At 41.8% G+C, this 21,585-nt stretch overlaps 1 protein-coding gene across 1 annotated transcript in view; it reads left to right on the top strand.

Moving 5' to 3' along the window:
* The first annotated feature begins 242 nt into the window (after positions 1-242).
* The window catches only part of NIM1K (NIM1 serine/threonine protein kinase), an 84,005-nt gene continuing 62,662 nt past the window's right edge, over positions 243-21,585 (top strand). The window contains exon 1 of the mRNA XM_089687803.1: positions 243-493. The gene's annotated coding sequence lies outside the window, so the exon portion shown is untranslated. The remainder of the gene's footprint in view (positions 494-21,585) is intronic.

Raw genomic sequence — 21,585 nt, 5'->3', positions numbered from 1 at the left:
CTACCCTATGCCCCCTTTACGCTTTTTCTACATCTTCTTACATAACAAAACCCCCTCACTGCCAGAAACTGCACATCTAATAGGATCTGAAGAGATAATGCATCTGTGGAACTTAAAGCCACCTTACTTTCCACCTGAAATAGCAAGCATTACATCTTCTAAATCCCTGCGGTTGCTATAGCAACCCAACCACACTGCCAGCGCCTCCACCTCCCACTAACACGGCCTCAGGGGGATGAGGGTCTGCGGTCAGCCACCCTCCCTCCTTTGCTAACAGCTCCAGTCCCATTCACCGAGCGCCTCCCCTTTTTTTCCAGAATGGATGGCTTTGCAAATGGGAAAACAGCTGTCCTCATACAAAATTGTAAGAGCTCCAGCATCAGCAACAACAACACATGAAGGCTATGCACAGCCTGGACGCTTGTGATTAGAGAGCACAGCCCGTTCTGGACCACAAGCGTCACATCGGACTACAAAACAAGCCCAGCATCAGGTAAGGGACATCACATGTATATTAGGACAATACTACATAACCCATCTAGGCTTCATGCAGATTCAGCTCCTAAATCAGCACTAAGGGTTAATCTGCCATCTTCTAAAAGTACGTTAATATTTGCTGCCCCCCTTCTTTGAACTGTCAGATTTGTTTATACTCCACAGCGCGGACAGCGAATACAGCAGTAACAGCAGCCATGCATCACCGATGATTGGTTGCCATGAGTTACCGCATTTTGCACATTACTCCTTGCCTTATCGAATAATGTGGTTGACTTGGTAAGCGTAGTTAATGCGGCAAAGAGCCATCCCCTAAGTGAGCTTACCCTAATCGAGCAGAAAATAGTGCCCAGACTCCTCAAAACCGATCGAACCAGGCAGTGTGATTGGACGATTTTGGGTGACTGTATCTTGCACAGGCTGCTAAAGAAGAAGCCTGGAGATTTTTAAGCAAATTAGGTTCGGTTTCATGTTGAACCGAGCTGTCAGGAGACCCCGTAAATGCTTATTGATTAATCAATACCAGGTCATCAATTGCAAAGTGAGTGATGAATGGGGCCTGTTAGCGATCTCTCAAATGTTCAATAATGTAGAAAGGAGTCATAGGGACTATGTACTATGTACAGGGACTAATCCCTGGATGGGATCTGACAGCAGTGACAGCCCACCATATGTATGAAGAAATGATCTCTCACAAGTGTTTTTGTTGCTGTTATATAAGAATCTCACGTGTATGGAGGGCAGGACATCGTGTTGGCTTTTTTGGGGGCCACATTGGACATGGGCGAGGGGTCTTCTGTGTTAAGATCTCAGGTCCGTGAGATCTACAGGTTGTGGTTACCTTTAGTTCATACCAGAGGGCGGACTGACCATTTGGAAACTCGGGCACTGCCCGAGGGCCTGGGGTCAGTAGGGGGCCCCATGAGATGCCCCTGGTACCTTTTTCATACCCTTTTTTGAGTTTGGGCAAGGACACAGGGGCCCCATGATCCCCTATTGCCCGGGGGCCCCATGAGTTGTTAGTCCGCCCCTGGTTCATACACCATATTAGGCTGGCCATACACTATACAATGTTCTTACATTTTTTTGTCCAATTTCCTTTAGATTTACCTTCAACTATGTAGAGCAAGGGCCTGCCTGATTGGACAGTGTCATTTAGGTTTGACCTCATATTATATTTTTTTTTTTTCTTGGTAAATATAAAGCAATGTTTTAAAGAAAATTGTATAATGTATGGCCAGACTTAGGTTAGTACACTCCTTGAGGGTTTAATTTGATAAGGGCAGTCTTTCTCACCTTTTTTAACAAGGAGGATCCCTTCAAATAATTTTCTGGTCTCAGGGAACCCCTAATAATAATAATTGCTATATCTACAATTTACAGTAGATTAATGCGATGGTCACTGGGAAGAATGCTCCTTACATTTGAAGTCAGATGAAAGATCATTGGTGTCAGGGGTTACTTGTCAAAAATGCAGAAATTGCTTAAGGAACTTCTAGAGCGGCCACTCTCAACCTTTTCAATACAGAGAAACCCTTGAAATAACTTCCCGGTCTCACGGAACCCCTGCTAAAAAACTAGCATATCTACAACTCATAATACATTAGTGTAATGGTCGATGGGAAGAATGCTCCTTACACTTGAGGTCATTAAGAGAAATTACCCCCTTACAGATAGCTAAAAAGATCATTGGTGTCAGTGGTTACTTGTCAGAAATGCAGAAATTGCTTAAGGAGCTTCTAGAGCAGCCACTCTCAACCTTTTCAATACAGAGAAACCCTTGAAATAACTTGCCGGTCTCACGGAACCCCTGCTAAAAAAATTACTATATCTACAACTCATAATACATTAGTGTGATGGTCAGTGGGAAGAATGCTCCTTACACTTGAGGTCATTGAGAGAAATTACCCCCTTATAGATAGCTAAAAAGATCATTGGTGTCAGGGGTTACTTGTCAAATATGCAGAAATTGCTTAAGGAACTTCTAGAGCGGCCACTCTCATCCTTTTCAATACAGAGAAACCCTTGAAATAACTTCCCGGTCTCACGGAACCCCTGCTAAAAAATTAATATATCTACAACTCATAATACATTAGTGTGATGGTTAGTGGGAAGAATGCTCCTTACACTTGGGTTGAGGTCATTGAGAGAAATTACCCCCTTACAGAAAGCTAAAAAGATCAATGGTGTCAGTGGGAACTTATGTGAGAGGCAGAAATTGCTCATTGCCCAAGAAGCCCTAGCAACCTCTGCAGAAACCTTTGAGTTCCATGGAACCCCGATGGAGACACCCTGTCATAGGGGAACCCTAGTTGAGAAACTGGATTGGGATAAGGTTAAAGCTAAACTCCAAGTGCATCTACTTGTTTATTTAATATAGATATTTATATTTAGTGCCAACAATTTACACAGCACTATACATACTGTTCACGTAAGTCCCTGTCCTCAAGGAGCTTACAATCAAAGGTCATTAGCTCACATGCATACATACACATACTAGGGCCAATTTGGAAAGAAGCCAATTAACCTACCAGCATGCTTTTGGTGTGTGAAAAGAAAGTAGAGTAACTGAAGAAAACCCACATAGGAAAAACATGCAAACTCCATGCAGATACTGTTCTAACCAGGATTCAAACCAGGGACTACAGTGCTGCAAAACACACATGCAAACAAACTATAAGCTTTTTTACAGGGTCAGTGCCCTCTGAAGAGCAATCCTCAGTGGATCAGTGGAGGGCATTTGTCAGGCAGTGAGGAAGCAATGTAGCCTCCTGACTGCCTGATTTAATCCTACAAATGCGGCACTAATGTGCCTCAATCACGTGTATTGCGTGTCGTTGCTGGGCAGTTGTGGTGTGGCCCCGTAGACCTCCATTAGTTGCATTTGGCCGCAGCAATGCCAGCCCAAAGCAATATGATGTTTAATTTTTGCTGCAGCATGTGTACAGCTGTAAGCAGCTGCAAGTGAATGTGGGGGGTCTAGGGGTCTAAAACCGCTTTTACTGCCCCCTGTTCACACGTGTGAACAAAACCTAAGCCAGCTCATAGAAAATAAATAATGCCATTGTTTTATTAACTACAAATTACAGTTTTACATGCAACTTTAAAGCTGGCTATACACTAGATTTTTGAACAAATGTCTGTCTTCATGTGAACATTTGTATGAACATTCTCAGTACAGTTGACAGCTTGATGAATGTTGTTCAAAAGTAGTTCCAAATTTTGTTGTCCTCTAACATTCGATTTTGAAGTGAATGGACTTTGCCAGATGAAAACCACATTCACTGTTAGAAAAAAATTTGCTCGAGAAAAAAAATTTCCATCCTGCTCCTTTGAATTTTCTCATCACTACGGTTGAAAACGAATATCGATTTGACAAAACTAACAATACGAAAATTTAAAACAAACAATTTTGAACAAAAATCTGGTATTGTACGCCCAGCTTAAGTATTTGAGTTTGGTTTAGTATCCACCTCTTGTTATTCACTGTGCAGAGAAGACTGGGAGAGGATGGGGCAGTACTAGGAGCCAATGAGGTGTACATAGCACCTGCTTGTAAGATGGACAGAGAAAAGGGATGAACTTTTTATTCTGCTGCTCCTTCCCTGTCCAATCAATGGCTGTGTGCAGGGAGGTGACAAAGCTGTATTGCTCTAACTGCAATAGAGAAAAGTCTGGTCACCTACCTGGTGGGCTTGTCTGGTGGCTACATTAATATCAAAAATGGTTGAACAGAAATAAACCACATTTGGCAAATTAAACAGCTCCTACAGTGAGAAACAGAAGTATTTGAAGACCCTGCGATTTTGCAAGTTCTCCCACTTAGAAATCATGGAGGTCTGAAATTCACATTGTAGGTGCATTCCCACTCTGAGAGACAGAATTAAAAAAAAAAATCAGGAAATCACATTGTATGATTTTTAAAGAATTTATTTGCCTTGCACTGCTGAACATAAGTATTTGAACATCTGAGAAAATCTGTGTTAATATTTGGTACAGAGGCCTTTGTTTGCAATTACAGAGGTCAAACGTTTCCTGTAGTTCTTGACCAGGTTTGCACACACTGCAACAGGGATTTTGGCCCACTCCTCCACACAGATCTCCTCTAGATCTGTCAGTTTTCGGGGCTGTCGCTGAGCAACACGGAGTTTCAGCTCCCTCCAAAGATGTTCTATTGGATTTAGGTCTGGAGACTGGCTAGGCCACTCCAGAACCTTGATATGCTTCTTACGGAGCCACTCCTTGGTTATCCTGGCTGTGTGCTTCGGGTCGTTGTCATGTTGGAAGACCCAGCCACGACCCATCTTCAATGCTCTGACTGAGGGAAGGAGGTTGTTGCTCAAAATCTCACAATAAATGGCCCCATTCATCCTCTCCTTAATACAGTGCAGTCATCCTGTCCCCTTCGCAGAAAAGCACCCCCAAAGCATGATGTTACCACCCCCATGCTTCACAGTAGGGATGGTGTTCTTGGGATGCAACTCATCCTACTTTTTCCTCCAAACACGACGAGTGAAGTTTAGACCAAAAAGTTCTACTTTGGTCTCATCTGACCACATGACTTTGTCCCATGTCTCCTCTGGATCATCCAGATGGTTATTGGCAAACTTCAGACGGGCCTGGACATGTGATGACGGACGAAAAACAGAACGGACGAAAAACAGATGTAAACAGACCAAAAACAGATGTAAATGGATGAAAACAAACATAAATGTATGCAAAATTGATGTAAACAGATCTAAACTCATGAAAAACGGATGTAAACCAATGTAAACGGATGAAAAAACGGATGTAAACGAATGAAAAAACGCATGTAATTTCATCTGTTTTTTCTTTGAGAAAACATGACTGAACTGAAGAGAAAAAAAACGGAACGCCCGTATGAAAGGACCCATAGTCAGCTATTTTAAGCTGGTCATGAATCGAAATTCAGCCGGTTCAGGGATTTCAATCCATGTATGGGCAGGAAGGTTGTACAGAAGTTGATCTACCAATCGACTTCCGTACAACCAGCCTATTGGAAATGTTTCTCTTGATCAGTGCTGCTGGCTATAGCTGGCAGTGCAGATCAGTGTATTCTGATCGCAGGGAAGTCTCCCCACCATCAGAGCACAAAAGCTCAACCGGAGGGATCAAATGTGTGGATGGGGGAATTTCATCTTTTTTTTTTTTCATTCAACCTGCTAGTTGAATGAAATAAATGACTCATATGTGACCTGCTTTAGAACAGTGACGTCTAAGGATCACAGTTTGATACATTACTGGATCTGTATTATCTTTACTTGCGCACCAATTTTTTTTAAATTTAAGTGGCAAATTTAAATTTTAAATTTAACGACAAGGCTAACTCTAACTATTCTTAAAATGTTCCCTCTTTCTACTTATCCTCCATACCCTACATAACCACATATTCCCCCTTAGGCTAGGTTCACACATGTGCAGGCCTGTTTCACACATGCAGCCAGGGGGCAATAAAAATAGGCAGTTACATAGTTAGTCTGGCTGAAAAAAAACAAAAGTCCATTCAGTTCAACCATTAAAAAACAAAAAAAAAAAAGTTATAATCCTATACCCACAGTTGATCCAGAGGAAGCCAAAAAAAACCAGCATGATTCAATTTGCTCCTGCAGGGAACAAAATTCCTTCCTGATCCTCCGAGAGGAAATCAGATATTCCCTGGATCAACTTTACCTATAAATATTAGTATCCAGTTATATTCTGTGTATCCAAGAAAGAATCCAGGCAGTTGATCCGCTGTTTACCACCCCTCTTAACCCAACACAGCAGCCAGATGGAGTTGCACACATGCCTTGGTTGCAGCAAAAATTAAACCCCATGACACTTTTGGCAGGCAGTACTGAGGTTGTGGCATGGTGGTACAGGTTTGTCAAGGCTTAAACTACCCTCTGAAAAGCGATCCACCACAAATTAGCCCTGTAGTTGAGCGTAAACAGCTCCTGAATGATCATTTTCAGGGTTGGGTTGAGGGTTAAATGAGCCCTAAGTGTAAGCAAGCCCTAAGTGATCATTTTCAGGGTTGGCCTGAGGGTTAAATGAGCCCTAAGTGTAAGCAAGCCCTAAGTGATCATTTTTTTAGGGTTGGGTTGAGGGTTAAATGAGCCCTAAGTGTAAGCAAGCCCTAAGTGATCATTTTCAGGGTTGGCCTGAGGGTTAAATGAGCCCTAAGTGTAAGCAAGCCCTAAGTGATCATTTTCAGGGTTGGCCTGAGGGTTAAATGAGCCCCAAGTGTAAGCAAGCCCTAAGTGATCATTTTCAGGGTTGGCTTGAGGGTTAAATGAGCCCTAAGTGTAAGCCAGCCCTAAGTGATCATTTTTTTAGGGTTGGGTTGAGGGCTAAATGAGCCCTAAGTGGAAGCAAGCCCTAATTGATGATTTTCAGAGTTGGCTTGAGGGTTAAAGTACACCTTCAACAAACTGAGCATATGGTGAAAAGTTTAAAATCATATGTTCTCAAAACAGAAGGACACATCAATCTATAGATATAGGCACCTGAATTCCTATGGAAGCTTCCACTTCATTGGTCTTTCAGTGCTACGGGTGGTCTTATTGCCCAATAAAGAAACTCCAGAGGGCTAGGAAAAAGCCAAGGAAAGGCATGTGAACTCGGCTGCCTATACCTCTGGATCTGCTGACTGTTCTGACGTGCGTTTTTTTCACTGCAGGCAATCTCTAATGATGTATTTCTCCAGATATACAGTATGCTCAGATTGACATAACAAACACAAGTCATTGCAGTTATACCATCATTAAAACATGAAATGTAATTTTAAATGGTTGTAGGCACCAGAACGTAACTTGTTATCGGAATAGTCAGATTGTTGAATGGCAGAAAACAAGATCAGCCCACGTATGGTCATCTTTCAGTACCTGGTATACAGGTCATTCTTTCCTTGCCTGTTTCCCCCAAACTTCATGTGCATTATTTTTAGCTGGCAGAAGCTGGTCGTGGTGAATGGATCAGTGTTCTCTCTGCATGTTACACTGAGCAGTGAATTCATTCATAATTCTTCCAGGCTGTGTCAGTGCTGGAGAATGAGTCATAGAATGTGTTAGCTGCACATATCCTCTGCTGTCTTTATTTAATGCTACCATATGTTACTGGAGGAATTGCTGGAGACAACTGTCAGATCGGCTTTCCGGAATAGTTATATTATGATCAGGCAGATAGAAATAAATGTCCCCTGGGCTCTGACACAGGAAATGTGGCTGGTTAATGTATAGTGTGCACAATCCGATACTCACCTCCATTGCATTTATCTGTGGCCTATCCAGATAGGATGTCAGTAAACAGGCCTCATCTATCTATCTACCGTGTTTCCCGGAAATAAGACTCTGTCTTATATTTATTTTTGGCTCAAAAAAACGCACTAAGTCTTATTTTCAGGGTAGGTCTTATTTTTTTAATGTACAGGTGTGGACAGGGAGTGCAGAGGTGAAGTGACAGATGAGTTTCAGACAGGGTGCAGAGATGAGCCACAGACAGGGTGCAGGGGTGAGTTGTGGACAGGGGGTGCAGAGGTGAGCTGCAGGCAGTTGTGGATGAGGGTTGCTATAGAGAAGGCCGGCTGATGACACTTAGCTGCAGTCCGGTGTTGCAGAGGTGAAGTGACAGATGAGTTTCAGACAGGGTGCAGAGATGAGCCACAGACAGGGTGCAGGGGTGAGTTGCAGACAGGGGATGCAGAGGTGAGCTGTGGCTGGGGGGTGCTGAGGCAAGCTATGGCCAGGGGGTGCAGAGCTGAGCTGTGGCCGGGGGGGGGTGCAGAGGTGGATTGCAACTCAGCTGCCCTCTGCACCCCCCAGCCGCAGCTCACCTATGCACCCTGTCTGCAACTCACTTGTCAATTTACCTCTGCAAAACCTGACTGCAGCTCACTTTGCACATCCCCCCTCCCCCCTCCACTGCCCTCATATGGTTAGCTAGCTTTGCAAAACACAGCTGTCAGCAGCCGGCCCCTCTCTATAGTAACTCCCGTTTTGGGTCATATCTTCCCGCACCAAGTGCACCCACTCACTGCTCCACCCCTTCCCCACTGGCCAGAGATCACCCCATGGGCATCGGCTTCCATGTATTAGGCTGCAGGACAAGATGCCCCGCTCCACGACTAAACACATTGTACCCTGTTCCTGCCGATATCTGTTCCTTCCCTGTCCCACAGTGAGTACAGAGGTAGGGAGGTTCTGTGGGAGCGGATGGTGCTGTCACTTACAAGAAGGATTGTCACTTGCAAACACAAAAGCCGCACTTCTGTGTTTAGAAGAGACAGTAGATATTGGTGTGCACAGAACCAGTGCCGGCGTTCTGCCACGTTCCAGCTGAAAAAAGCCCTGATCACAACTAGGTCTTATTTTTGGGGTAGGTTATATACTTTAGCAATTCCCAAAAATAGTACTAGGTCTTAATTTTAGGGTAGGTCTTATTTTCAGGGAAACAGGGTATCTATCTAGTATCTATCTATCTATCTATCTATCTATCTATCTATCTATCTATCTATCTATCTATCTATCTATCTATCTATCTTATCTATCTTATCTAACCTTCTAGTCTTTCTAGGTAATCTATCTATCCAATTATCTATCAATGTATCCAGCCAACCTACAGTATCTATGTAATCTATGTTATGTATCTAATTACACATTTTCTTCAACCCTCGCACACAGACTTGTATTCTGGAGACAGTGAACAGTCTTTGAACTTGTTTTTTTTAGGTTTTATTAAAGGGTATTGAACTTGGATAGGGTTAAGGGGTGCATGGGATGCCCAGAGGAACTGTGAACTGAAGATAAACTCCTTAGCAACTATGTACAAATCCTTTAGACAGCAGACTCTTCTGAGAGAGCTCTCCAGCTTCTCCTGGTGTACCTCCCCAAACCCCAGATGAAATCTCTTCTTCACCGAACTGCCTAAGGGAAACCCTGGGCAAGGTGATCCAGTGCCTGCCACTTTCAGAGAAACAGTCCTGGGTATAGAGTGAGGCAGGTTTCCCACCCAAATGCTCCTTTCCCTTTAACTGACCCAGGGGGTGTAGGATTACTCACTTAGTCCTTTTTCCTATGAGCTGGTGGGCTGGTAACATCCTTCAGGCCTCCTGCTGGACTGGCTCCTTTCCTGCTCCACTAGTGGTTCTCGCTCTGGGGTCCAATGAGGTCTGAATGATCCTCCTTTAAAGCTTCCTGTCTGTAGGTAGGCCTCTTCCCACTGGGCCTTCTACCAGGCTCCTACAGCTCTTCCTCACACTCCAACTTTTGCCCGAACTCTCTTGCCTATGAGCAGGTTCAACCACTTTTAAGTGCTGTCATGAGCCCATGCCTAACTTCCTGCTTGGGGATTGGCCAAAATCCCTTAAGAGTGCAGACCAGCTCCTCCTCACCCTCCCACTTAGTTCTAGAGACTTCTCCTAGTCTCTAGATCAGGGAAAGGTATCAGAGAGATAATAAAATATATTGAAACCTCCTGCGCTTCAGATGAAAAAACACACACACTAAGCTGCCAACACCCTCCTTTTAACCAAAAAGTGCATATATAGAAATAAGAAAAATTGGTGTAGCGCTAAGACAAATGTCACTAAACATACATATACATATATAATCATGCATATATAAACCTATTGCATATCCCCTAATGGGGGAACGTGACTATATGCTTGTGATGGTTGCACACAACACCATGCAAAGGAATAATATATTTAAACAAGTGACAAAGGTGAATATATTACAGTCCACTTCACACAAAAACTGTGATCCTTTTAACAAGCGTGAGAGTGCCACTGGTGCCACTGGTGCCACAATCCAAAAATGGTTTGAGTGCCTCCTCACCTCCCCGCACTGACCACAAGGGCCAATACACCTTTGCACCTTATAAGGTATATTCCTCGAATATCAGCCGGTACAGGTCCACACTGGATGCTACCTCAGGCGCTGTTATCCAAAAAGCCACCTCCAGCTGCTATATAGTGGTGGTAATATACCACCAGATGATGCTCAGAGACATAAGAAGAGACTTGCCATAGCGTGATACCGCCATATTTATTGATAAAATATATAAAAAATGCCCACTCACATGTCCACAAACAGTATACAGCCTTATGTAAATCCTCCTGTATCCTAGTGCTGTGGGTGTACCCGGAGTCCCAATATGGCGCGTACGTCGGAAGTGACGTCACCGCGTACCGCGTCTGACCCTGATGAAGTCACGTGTTATCCGTGACGCAACGCGTTGGTACGCCCTGACGACACTTCCGGTACGCGGTGACGTCACTTCCGACGTACGCGCCATATTGGGACTCCGGGTACACCCACAGCACTAGGATACAGGAGGATTTACATAAGGCTGTATACTGTTTGTGGACATGTGAGTGGGCATTTTTTATATATTTTATCAATAAATATGGCGGTATCACGCTATGGCAAGTCTCTTCTTATGTCTCTGAGCATCATCTGGTGGTATATTACCACCACTATATAGCAGCTGGAGGTGGCTTTTTGGATAACAGCTCCTGAGGTAGCATCCAGTGTGGACCTGTACCGGCTGATATTCGAGGAATATACCTTATAAGGTGCAAAGGCGTATTGGCCCTTGTGGTCAGTGCGGGGAGGTGAGGAGGCACTCAAACCATTTTTGGATTGTGGCACCAGTGGCACCAGTGGCACTCTCACGCTTGTTAAAAGGATCACAGTTTTTGTGTGAAGTGGACTGTAATATATTCACCTTTGTCACTTGTTTAAATATATTATTCCTTTGCATGGTGTTGTGTGCAACCATCACAAGCATATAGTCACGTTCCCCCATTAGGGGATATGCAATAGGTTTATATATGCATGATTATATATGTATATGTATGTTTAGTGACATTTGTCTTAGCGCTACACCAATTTTTCTTATTATCAGAGAGATAACCTGCAGAGCCTCTCAGCCCTGACCCAAATTTGACCCTCTGACTATCACTCAGGCTGCTACTCAGCCATCTAACTAAAAAAATAATTAGCTAGCCCCCCCTAGCTAACTATGAGAGTGCTAGATATCCATCTATCTATCTATCTATCTATCTATCTATCTATCTATCTATCTATCTATCTTATCTAACCTTCTAGTCTTTCTAGGTAATCTATCTATCCAATTATCTATCTTTGTATCCAGCCAACCTACAGTATCTATGTAATCTATGTTATCTATCTAATTATCTATGTATCCAACCATCCTTTATAGGTAATCTATCTATCTATCTATCTATCTATCTATCTATCTATCTATCTATCTTATCTAACCTTCTAACCCTTCCAAGTTATCTATCTATCTATCTATCTATCTATCTATCTATCTATCTATCTATCTATCTGTCTGTGTATCTGTCTATCTATCCAACCTTTCTATGTAGTCTTTCTATCTATCTTTCTATCCTAGCTAACGTTCTAGCCTTTCTAGGTAATCTATCTATCTAATTATCTATCAATGTGTCCAACCAAACTGTCTATCAAATTTATGTCTATCTATCTTATCTATCTGTCCGTTGACCTTATAGTATGTCATCCCTCACAAAAGACTATTGCCTTACATCAGCCATCACCATTTTATCTAAATAGACCTTACATATCCACGGCAGCTTTTCTCACATTATAATTCTTTTTCAGTCTTTTCTCTTCTCTTTCCCCTATTCTATTTCTGCTCTTGTAAATAAATGCACATATCATATGTACAGTATGTTTGATTGCAGGCAATTGTGTGCCTTAGCATGCATTCACCCTGTGGTACCTGAGGTATAAGTGTTTTTAATGAAAGTGTACTTGTAACTATTTCCTTGATAAATTTCTTGTAAAAGCCCAGTCATTTGCAAAGTTCTAGACATCCATTCTCAGCTCAGTAACTGTCAACTGATATAAGCTCAATGACACATAAAAGACATGTCTACCTGATACTGGTGAAGGAAGATTCGGTGTGTGTGTGGGTGGGTAGGGGGTCACAGGGTGAACACATGGTTATCAGAATTAAAAGGAAAATGCTGATGGAGAAAACCAGTCTACTAGAACAACAAAAATCAGTATATTACCAATGGATATAAGGAAACCACCCATAATTGTGACATGAAATAAAAGAGAACCCATTTGTCAAGAATTGTGTTTACTCACCTTAACAAGCTGAAGCAAGCACAAAGAACATATATATAACTTACATCTATGGGCAGCAGTGGAGTCCATGAACCCACGACACATATAGAGACACTTTCACCTTGACTATTTGGAGTATAAAGTGGTCTTTGCACAGAAATTGTCATTTTGGCCCGAGTCATAAGATCCCCTTAAAAGCCTAACTTCAGCCAAAATGTTCTTCAATTTTGCACAGAGTGAAGAAGAGTTACATTTTCTGTAAGGTTTTTGTTTAATTTTGTGCCCCAGTGGGAAGATTTTTCTTTACTTTTTGTCCCTGTGATGCCCCTACAAAAGAGCTGGTATGCGGTTGTCACTGGAACAGTAAGGACCACACAGCAATGGAAATACTGTCAGGAGTTTGAGCCTTTCCCCAATCTACTATCATGTGTATCTCTATTAGAGATATTTTCATTACTTCCCATAGAGATTTCAAACATTTTTTTTCTATTCTTATTATGTTCAAAACTAAAAATTCATGTTTTTCTTTCATTTTCTTCTTGCTGGGTGGATAACCTGACCAGAAAGAAAACGGGAAGTATGAATTTCCAGTTAGAGAAAGAAAGTGGCTGAAAGAAAACAGTTTCTGCTCTCTGTAGAAAATCCATGATTCCCTGTGACACCAGTGCCAAGGATGTACCCTGTATTAAAAGTTTAAATGTAAAGTTTTATTTAAATAGCAAAAAAAGTATGGATATGGAAAAACACGGATATAATATATATGTTTATCAGTAATATATGTTCCATGTAACTCCTATGTCCTAATTCCTAATAACCCACCCCCTTGTACAAAATCCTTGTGTTCTATTGATGACAGTTTCCTAAAACTGAACTTCAGACTCCCCCTACCCCCGCAAACGAATTGGTTGCAACAAAAAAAGAAACCCAATATAAATGCCTCTTTTGCTCACCTAAATCCATGGTCATGTGACATTCAGGGCCTGTGTCTCCTACACAAGTGATGAGGTTCTTCTTCGTATTAGCTGTTCAGTGCTGCAGTCCTATCGGGAGCCAGAAAAGAGTCTGACGGCAGATCAAGGGGATCCAGAAAAGTGGTGAGCAAGGGCACGGGCAGAGAGCTACTGGCATTGGCATATTTGCAATGCTGGATTACTCATCCCCTGCACCCAAAAATGATGCCAGTGAGGGACCCAGACACCAGACTTAGTTGAGTATTAAACACTCCACGAAATAATGAAACATTTTGCTTGGAGATGGGCTTTAAGCCTTTCAAGGACTCCAACCGTGAAATCTCTAAACTATAGTATCAAAGTCTGCATACCTAACAATATTATTTTTTATTTTTAAGTATATAATGGAGAATTCGTAAGGAGAAGTGAAAACACCTGCTCTACAGATGGAGGAATGAGATGAAGGGTAGGATCACAGCCAAGGCCATGGCAATAAATCTCTCTGTTAACATCCCCAAGAGATATAGGAAGTTAGAGGATGATCAGTTACAACTCCTTGGCTCCCCCAGCCCTAATTTATTAAAGTCATCATGTCCATATTTATGACATGAGATTTCACTGGAAGCTATTCAGCATTGTAAAACAACAAAGTAACAAAGAACACCATTGACTGTATGGAAAGTTTTCTTTCAGAATGAAATTATATCACACCAGAGGATTGTGAAACCAAGATATTAATGAATAGATTTAGTTCTCAGCTTCCTGGTTCTGCACGTAGCAGATTGTAAATTGCTTCACAGTTATTGTTCTGTAAATGTGTCAGCTCATTCTCCCTTGTACTTTATTTTGTACCACTACTGGTGATCAGATTAGCATCATTTGAAGGAATGTGGCTCTTCAGCTACCCAATAGCCACAGCCCCGCTTACTTGCTAATAAATGTCCCAAGTACTTTCTCTTCAGGGGGTAATTCTTTTCTCTGGATATTTAGAATGATGGATGGCAGCCACTTTAGCTGAGGTTTTTTTTAGATTTTATTGCCCATGTGCATGGAAAAATAATACGGCGGATGGAGGGAGCACAGGATACATGTGGATTCTACTCAGTACACAATCTCTGGTATTCTGCATATCTTTCCAACCTTCTGGATTCCTCTCTTGCTGGAGACTTTCTAACCTTCTGGGTTCCTCTCTCTACTGGCTGGACACCTATACTTTAAAGTGGCTCCTTGACAACTGAGGTACTAGTGGTATCTTAGTCTTAAAATGGCCATACACGTGTAGATTTTCAGATGAAAAATTTTCATCAATATATTTGAGGACTTGACAAATGTTTTTTCTGAAGTACCTCAGAATTTCATTATTTTTAACAATTGATTTTGAAATAAATGGACTTTCCCTAAATGAAAACAACACACTTTTTAATTTTTTAAGGAAATTTTTCAAAAACAAATTTCTGCTAGAGTATGGCCAGCTTCAGAATTAAAGATATACCAGTGTGGAAAGGTTCCTCTATGACTCTCAAACTCAATTGGTCACTCATCACCTCTATGGCAGCTAGTATAATCAAAGGTCCTCCCAGGAGGGGAGCTCCTTGCAGCTTCCCACATCCCTCAGCCCTAAGGATACAACAGATGTCACAGTTACATCATCTCAGGGCAGAAGCCCAGGAGGAAAGACCATGTGCCTCAGAAATGTAATATTTATCCCAGCTTGCTGAAGCCACCAAACTCAATACCCATCCCCCAGCCTGCTGCTTGGCCAAGTATTACACATCTTCAACCAAGAATTATATCTCCAGGACACCCTGCTGGAGCACGATCAGCACAGCACATGACACTCCCTACTTAGAGAACACTAACTGACACACAGGTAAACTGACTAAATTTCTCCAACAAATCTCAAAAATACAAAAAGAGAATTTTGAAAAACACTACAGCCTTACAGTTCAGGGGAAAGGCTACTGTGTTTTCACAGCAATGACAGCAAACCAATATAGAAGCACTAAAAAACATTTTTGTGGATTTAACTGGTAGGGCAGTTCCTAAATATAACATGTCAAGTCAATTTCCTTAAAGCCCTTTAAGGCCATGTGCTCCCCCAGAAATCATCCCTTCTCCCTGTGGCCCCTATTGGCTGTATGTTATGTTTTTTATGTTTTAATACTTACCTTTTCTGAAGTCTTCAGACCACTGAAGAGTCTCCTTCCTCTTCTGTAGGATGGGCATCACTGATGCAGCGATGGTGTCAGCACTGCTCTCTGGTCTCAGTTCACAATTAATAAAAGGAGCTGTGGTGATGACACCTCATGGGCGGGCCCATGGCTTCTTGCATTTTCAGTAGAATTTCTGGTTGAATTACACTGGGTATAATTGGGACAGAAAAATAAGATATTTTTCTAAAATTGCATTGAGGTTGTGTTACATGGAGAGTGTAAATGTAATCAGTGCTCATTAGAGTTCTTCCTTATCCAAGTAATCAAAATTTACAGGATGTCATAGCAACATTAGCAAGCTTCTCAGTCTTTTCTGTTAAAGAACATTTTATGTTGTAGAAACATACATTTAAAAAGACATTATTATCCCAGTTAGGAAAAAATACAAGATTTTGTCTGCATACACCAAAAACATTAGTCCTTTGTAGCAGAATGTATATTTTAATAAAAAATATATACCAATTCTTAATTATCATAAAGATCTAAATATATCAGTTTAACTCCACTCTCAGTTCCATCCTTATGTTCAATTAGAACAATTTCACTTTAGGACTGCCATACATAACATATCCATAAAGACCATTTTCCGTGAACTTTAGTTGTAAGAGGCCGTTCACTTGTGCAGGTATACTGCCACCCCATAAGAAACAATTTGTGGCACATAGTACAAAGTGTTGCTGCATCCATATATGATGGTTAACCAACTGCAGCAAACTATCCACATACTATCACTCATGTGAATGTAGCCTTAGCTAGGTTTACATCTATGTGATATGGGAACTGGTGTAAAGTCACACACTTTTCTAACATACAGAGAAATTCACTGCACTTTAGCTAACACATAGGGGTGCCATTAATTGTTAATTTATTTATTTCAGGTACTTATATAGTGCTGCCAATTTACACAGTGCTTTACATAGATATTTTGTACATTCATATCAGTCCCTAACCCTCAAGGGGTGTACAATCTAAGGTCCCTAACTCACATGCATACATACTAGGGCCAATTTAGACAGGAGCCAATTAACTTACAGCATGTCTTCAGAGTGAGGGAGGAAACTGATGCAGGCACAGGGAGAATATGCAAACTCCAGGCAGGAGGTGCAGTGGTTGGGATTCAAACCGGCGACCCTAGTACTGCCAGGCGGAAGTGCTAACCATTTAGCCACTGTGCTGCTGTTAATGGTACCTTATGCATCTTCAAATGTGTGTTTTTGTGAATGCCAAACTGCATGGTGCCACAGTACCAATATGGTTCGGCTTGATGTGCCGCATCACATTTGTGGGAGTCAGGGACTTCTTCTCCATGCTTCTCGCATGTAGGCAAGCCTATAGCAATGACAGGCTACCCTACATGAGAATGTGGAAAGCAGCTGCGTACACAGTACTGTGAACCAAACCTTACGGTGGATTTTTCTCACTTCGGAGAAATCTATCTACAGGACAAGAAGTAAAGGGAAATTTCTCCCACAGTATAACGATGACAAAAAAAAGTGGCAGGGGTATTATCCTTTTCCTATTCTATAAAAAAAAGTTTTGGCTTCAGATATACTTTAATCCTTCTTTGGAAATGGAGTTGCTTAGGTCCCCTGTGATGGAGTTTTAGGATTCCATGCAAGCTTTGCTCATTGTTATAGAATAGTTCCATTTCTATACTGGTTATGTAACAGCCTGTGCACTATCCATGTGCTGGTCTAAGGATAGCTGCGTGTTAGCACACAGAAAGGCAGGATTAGGAAGTTACATTCCTGATCTGCCATCGTTAGAGCCATGACTTTGTGTATCCGAAGAGCAGCAATGTTAATCTCTGCCATTTAATCTTACTTTAAAGCAATTAGTTTATCAATCCTGCTAAGAGGAATTCATCACTCGCTGTGCCTTGTGAATCCTAAACCTTTACCATTCCTTACCTATCTGTGTTTTGGGAGCCATAAAATATCAATGATTGGTATGTTATAAATGCATTTCCATGGGGTGGAGCAAGATCAGTCCTAAATAGATGCAATGGAGCTTATTTAAAAAGCAGCTACAATAGGTGTAGTGCTTACCCCCACAGTATCCGTTGGTGATGGTGGATCCTCTGTTCTGCCACAACTCTCTCTCTTTATTAAAAGTTAACCTGTAGGTAAAAGTGATAAATTGGTGTTTACTAATGCTATAACTGCTCAATTCCTCCACTGACACACTTGGTCATAGACTAAAGGCTGTTTACACCACTTAAGCACTTAAGGACACTATCATAAATGAATGGTCAATGACCCACTAACTGGCACTCAAATGAACTATAGCAATGTTAAACTGACCTAAAACAGATGCAACTATAGTATTTAGAGCAGTATCAAACTCCCCAGAAGGATAAAAGGGTATTTGTGTGCACTTTATTCATACAATCCAAAAAAACAGGTGGGCATATGTGTTTCTAATGGAGGGTTACCCCTGAAAGTGAATGAAAGTTCCTAATAGTCAACCTTGGCCAGTTTTCAGTGGGGCTTTTCTTTAGGTGGTGCACGTGAGTGATCCCTTTAAGAGTGTTGGCAAAGAATGGCAGGTGGGCTGCTAAGTAGGAGCAGTCTCTAATGTTAGCAATGTGTAGTGGGCATTTAAATGTGTAGTATAGCTCCCCAGGAGGCAGGAGACTCTTCTGGTCCCAATGGTTTGGTGATTAGCACGTTGCAGCAATCAGGTCCCAGGGTCCCAGTCTCTTTGTCTGGATCCTCACCCAAAGGACAGTCTCTCAGCTCTGGTCCCAAAGATGTGGCAACCTCTCTTAAGCTCAGTCTTTGAGGGCTGCTTGACAGACATAGCAGCAGGCCCTCTTGGCTCCTCTCCTTGGCTGTGCTTCTTTGGATGTAGAGCGCAGACCCTTACAGTGGGTCTGTGCACTTCTCTCTCTTCTCTGGACTGGCCCCAATCTTGATCAGTTTTCCTTCGAAAAATGGTGAAAACTCTCCTCCAGGCAATCCTGGATATTGTGGCTTGCCATTCTATAGTCCATATTCACTGGTGTCAAACAGCGCCCCTTTAGGAGCTACATATTTCTATTGCAGAAGGGAAGGAGAGAAACAGGAGGGAGATTGAACATACACAAATAGCAAAAGAGCAAGAGGCACCATAGGTTTAATGTATCGCTGAACATATATCATCTGCCAAGTGACCAAAAAACCAAGCATCAAAGGGAGGGGGGATGTGAAAAGGGATTCACAAGAAAAGCGGTTACATCATGAACAGAAAGCAATACACAAAAAATTCCATATATTTTGCTTTATTACAAAATTTGCATATATAGACAATTAGGTAAATACCTCAGTTAGCCATCACCACAAAATGAGACCATACAGAAAAGTATGACCTAAAACCAAAAAATAATAATTAAAACAGACACCATGACCGGTCATGAATATATAGCGCTACAAATGTAATGACACTTGGTCTAGTATGTTTGCAGCACTGACACATGGGTACCACCACCATGTAGGGGATGTATTCAAAAATTTGTACCATAATAGGCGATATATCAGACATGCAATAAAATATACATAGGTACCATTTAAGGATGGAGAAGGAACCTAATGTTATACATAAACTTTCAATTGGGGCAATAACCAATGAGAGACATATGCAGAGAAATTGAACCTACTAATGCAGGCTTAATGGCCTATGGTTTTGCTATATAACACTCAGAAAAAATTATTACTGATGATTCAAAAAAAGAGCACTAGTACACACGATAGGTGGTAGAATCTTATATTGAGACAGTCATGTCCATAATTATATTAGGAAATAAACGTAGTAACCGTGGTAATATCTCCATATAACATCCGCCATCTGTAGTTGGAGTGGCAGGGCCCTGCCAATGAAATATAGGGGATCTTCACCGCCAACATGCGGAATATGAAACTCCCTTATTATGTAGTACAGAATGTAGGGGTGTCCATGCCGTATAGTAGAAGTAGGGTGCTGTGCACCTTTTAGGAAATATAACATGATGTTCCCATCCTGTAGTAAATAGGTGACATAAAGAGAGTCAATATGGTTGTCACTAAGAATATCAAAACAATAATGACAATCAGCCATGTTTCCTTCCTTATGTTTTCAGTATTCCACTCACCACCCGTGCCGAGAAAAATTGACAATGCATAGTCTCTCTCATAGATGTAGTCACGGCCGAAGTCCCGGAGGCAGCCGCCAACGTCGGGACTATGGATAGACGAGTTCCGCTACCATCCCGGTACATGTGCAGCCTGATGGACGCCCAGCACAGGCTTGTGTAACTGCATCCCCTGCAGGACTACGTGTATGGTGCCAATGCGTCTGACCTGTAGTGACGTCACTAATATAAGATTCTACCACCTATCGTGCCTACTAGTGCTCCTTTTTTAAATCATCAATAATAATTTTTTCTGAGTGTTATATAGCACAGCCATAGGCCATTAAGCCTTAGTAGGTTCAATTTCACTGCATATGTCTCTCATTGGTTATTACCCCAATTGGATGTTTATGTATAACATTGGGTTCCTTCTCCATCCTTAAATGGTACCTATGTATATTTTATTGCACATATGATATATCGCCTATTATGGTACAATTTTTTTAATACATCCCCTACATGGTGGTGTTACCCATGTGTCAGTGCTGCAAACATACTAGACCAAGTGTCATTACATTTGTAGCACTATATATTCATGACCGGTCATGGTGTCTGTTTTTAATTATTATTTTTTGGTTTTAGGTCATACTTTTCTGTATGGTCTCATTTTGTGGTGACGGCTAACTGAGGTATTTACCTAATTGTCTATACTGTATATGCAAATTTTGTAATAAACCATCATTTTTGGAAATTTTTGGGTATCGCTTTCTGTTCATGATGTAACCGCTTTTCTTGTGAATCCCTTTTCACATCCCCCCTTCCTTTGAAGATTGAACATACAACCCGCTCTACACAGCAGCAAGGAGTGAGAGGAGAGATGGCGCTCCTCTCGGTAGTCGACAAGTGGCAGCAGAATAGGGGGATGAAGGAGATCGGACACAGGAACACATAGGCAGCCCCAGGGGCGGACTGACAACTCATGGGGCCCCCAGGCAATAGGGGATCATGGGGCCCCTGTGTCCTTACCCAAACTCAAAAAAGCCTATGAAAAAGGTACCAGGGGCATCTCATGGGGCCCCCTACTGACCCCGGGCCCTCAGGCAGTGCCCGAGTTTCAAAATGGTCAGTCCGCCCCTGGGCAGTCCACTCCTCCAGCTGGCTCTGTCCCTGATATGAAAATGGAAAGCAAACTGCAGAGGAAAAAACCAGCAGGCAGCCAGGACTCACAACATGAATGGAGATTTTTCAAGTAATCTTATATTGGATTGTATAAAATAACTGTTGCTTGTATTGTTATTACATTGCTGATGTTATAGAAGGAAAGTGCATGCTGAGACCATAGATCTCCTTTAGTTCCAAGTGATACAACAGTATGTGTAGGCAGATCAGTAGGGATACACACAATAACAAAAACCTTACAGAGTTTACAACCCTTCCCCACACCCAAAAAAACTTTGGGCTGGAATTTCACATTAAGGCAGACCAAAGATGAATTAAAAACCGAACGTTCTGTTGTTTGAAAAATGAAAATTGTGCATATGATTGTGCCATCATTTGTTTAATTTTTTGAAACAAAATCCAGCATGTTTGATCAGGCACTTTTGATTACGACACGAAAATCACATGTCGCAGCTGGTACACTAATGATGCAAAAAAACAGATGACCAAGAATTTTCATTTGGTTTCTGACTTGTCTATGGCCTGCTTAAGATTATACG

Source organism: Staurois parvus, unplaced genomic scaffold, assembly GCF_062004578.1.
Source record: "Staurois parvus isolate SC_StPar_1 unplaced genomic scaffold, SC_StPar_1.0 ptg000438l, whole genome shotgun sequence".
Classification (NCBI taxonomy): Eukaryota; Metazoa; Chordata; class Amphibia; order Anura; family Ranidae; genus Staurois; species Staurois parvus.
Note: the sequence above shows the minus strand (reverse complement) of the source record. Positions and strands in the feature narration are given on the sequence as shown.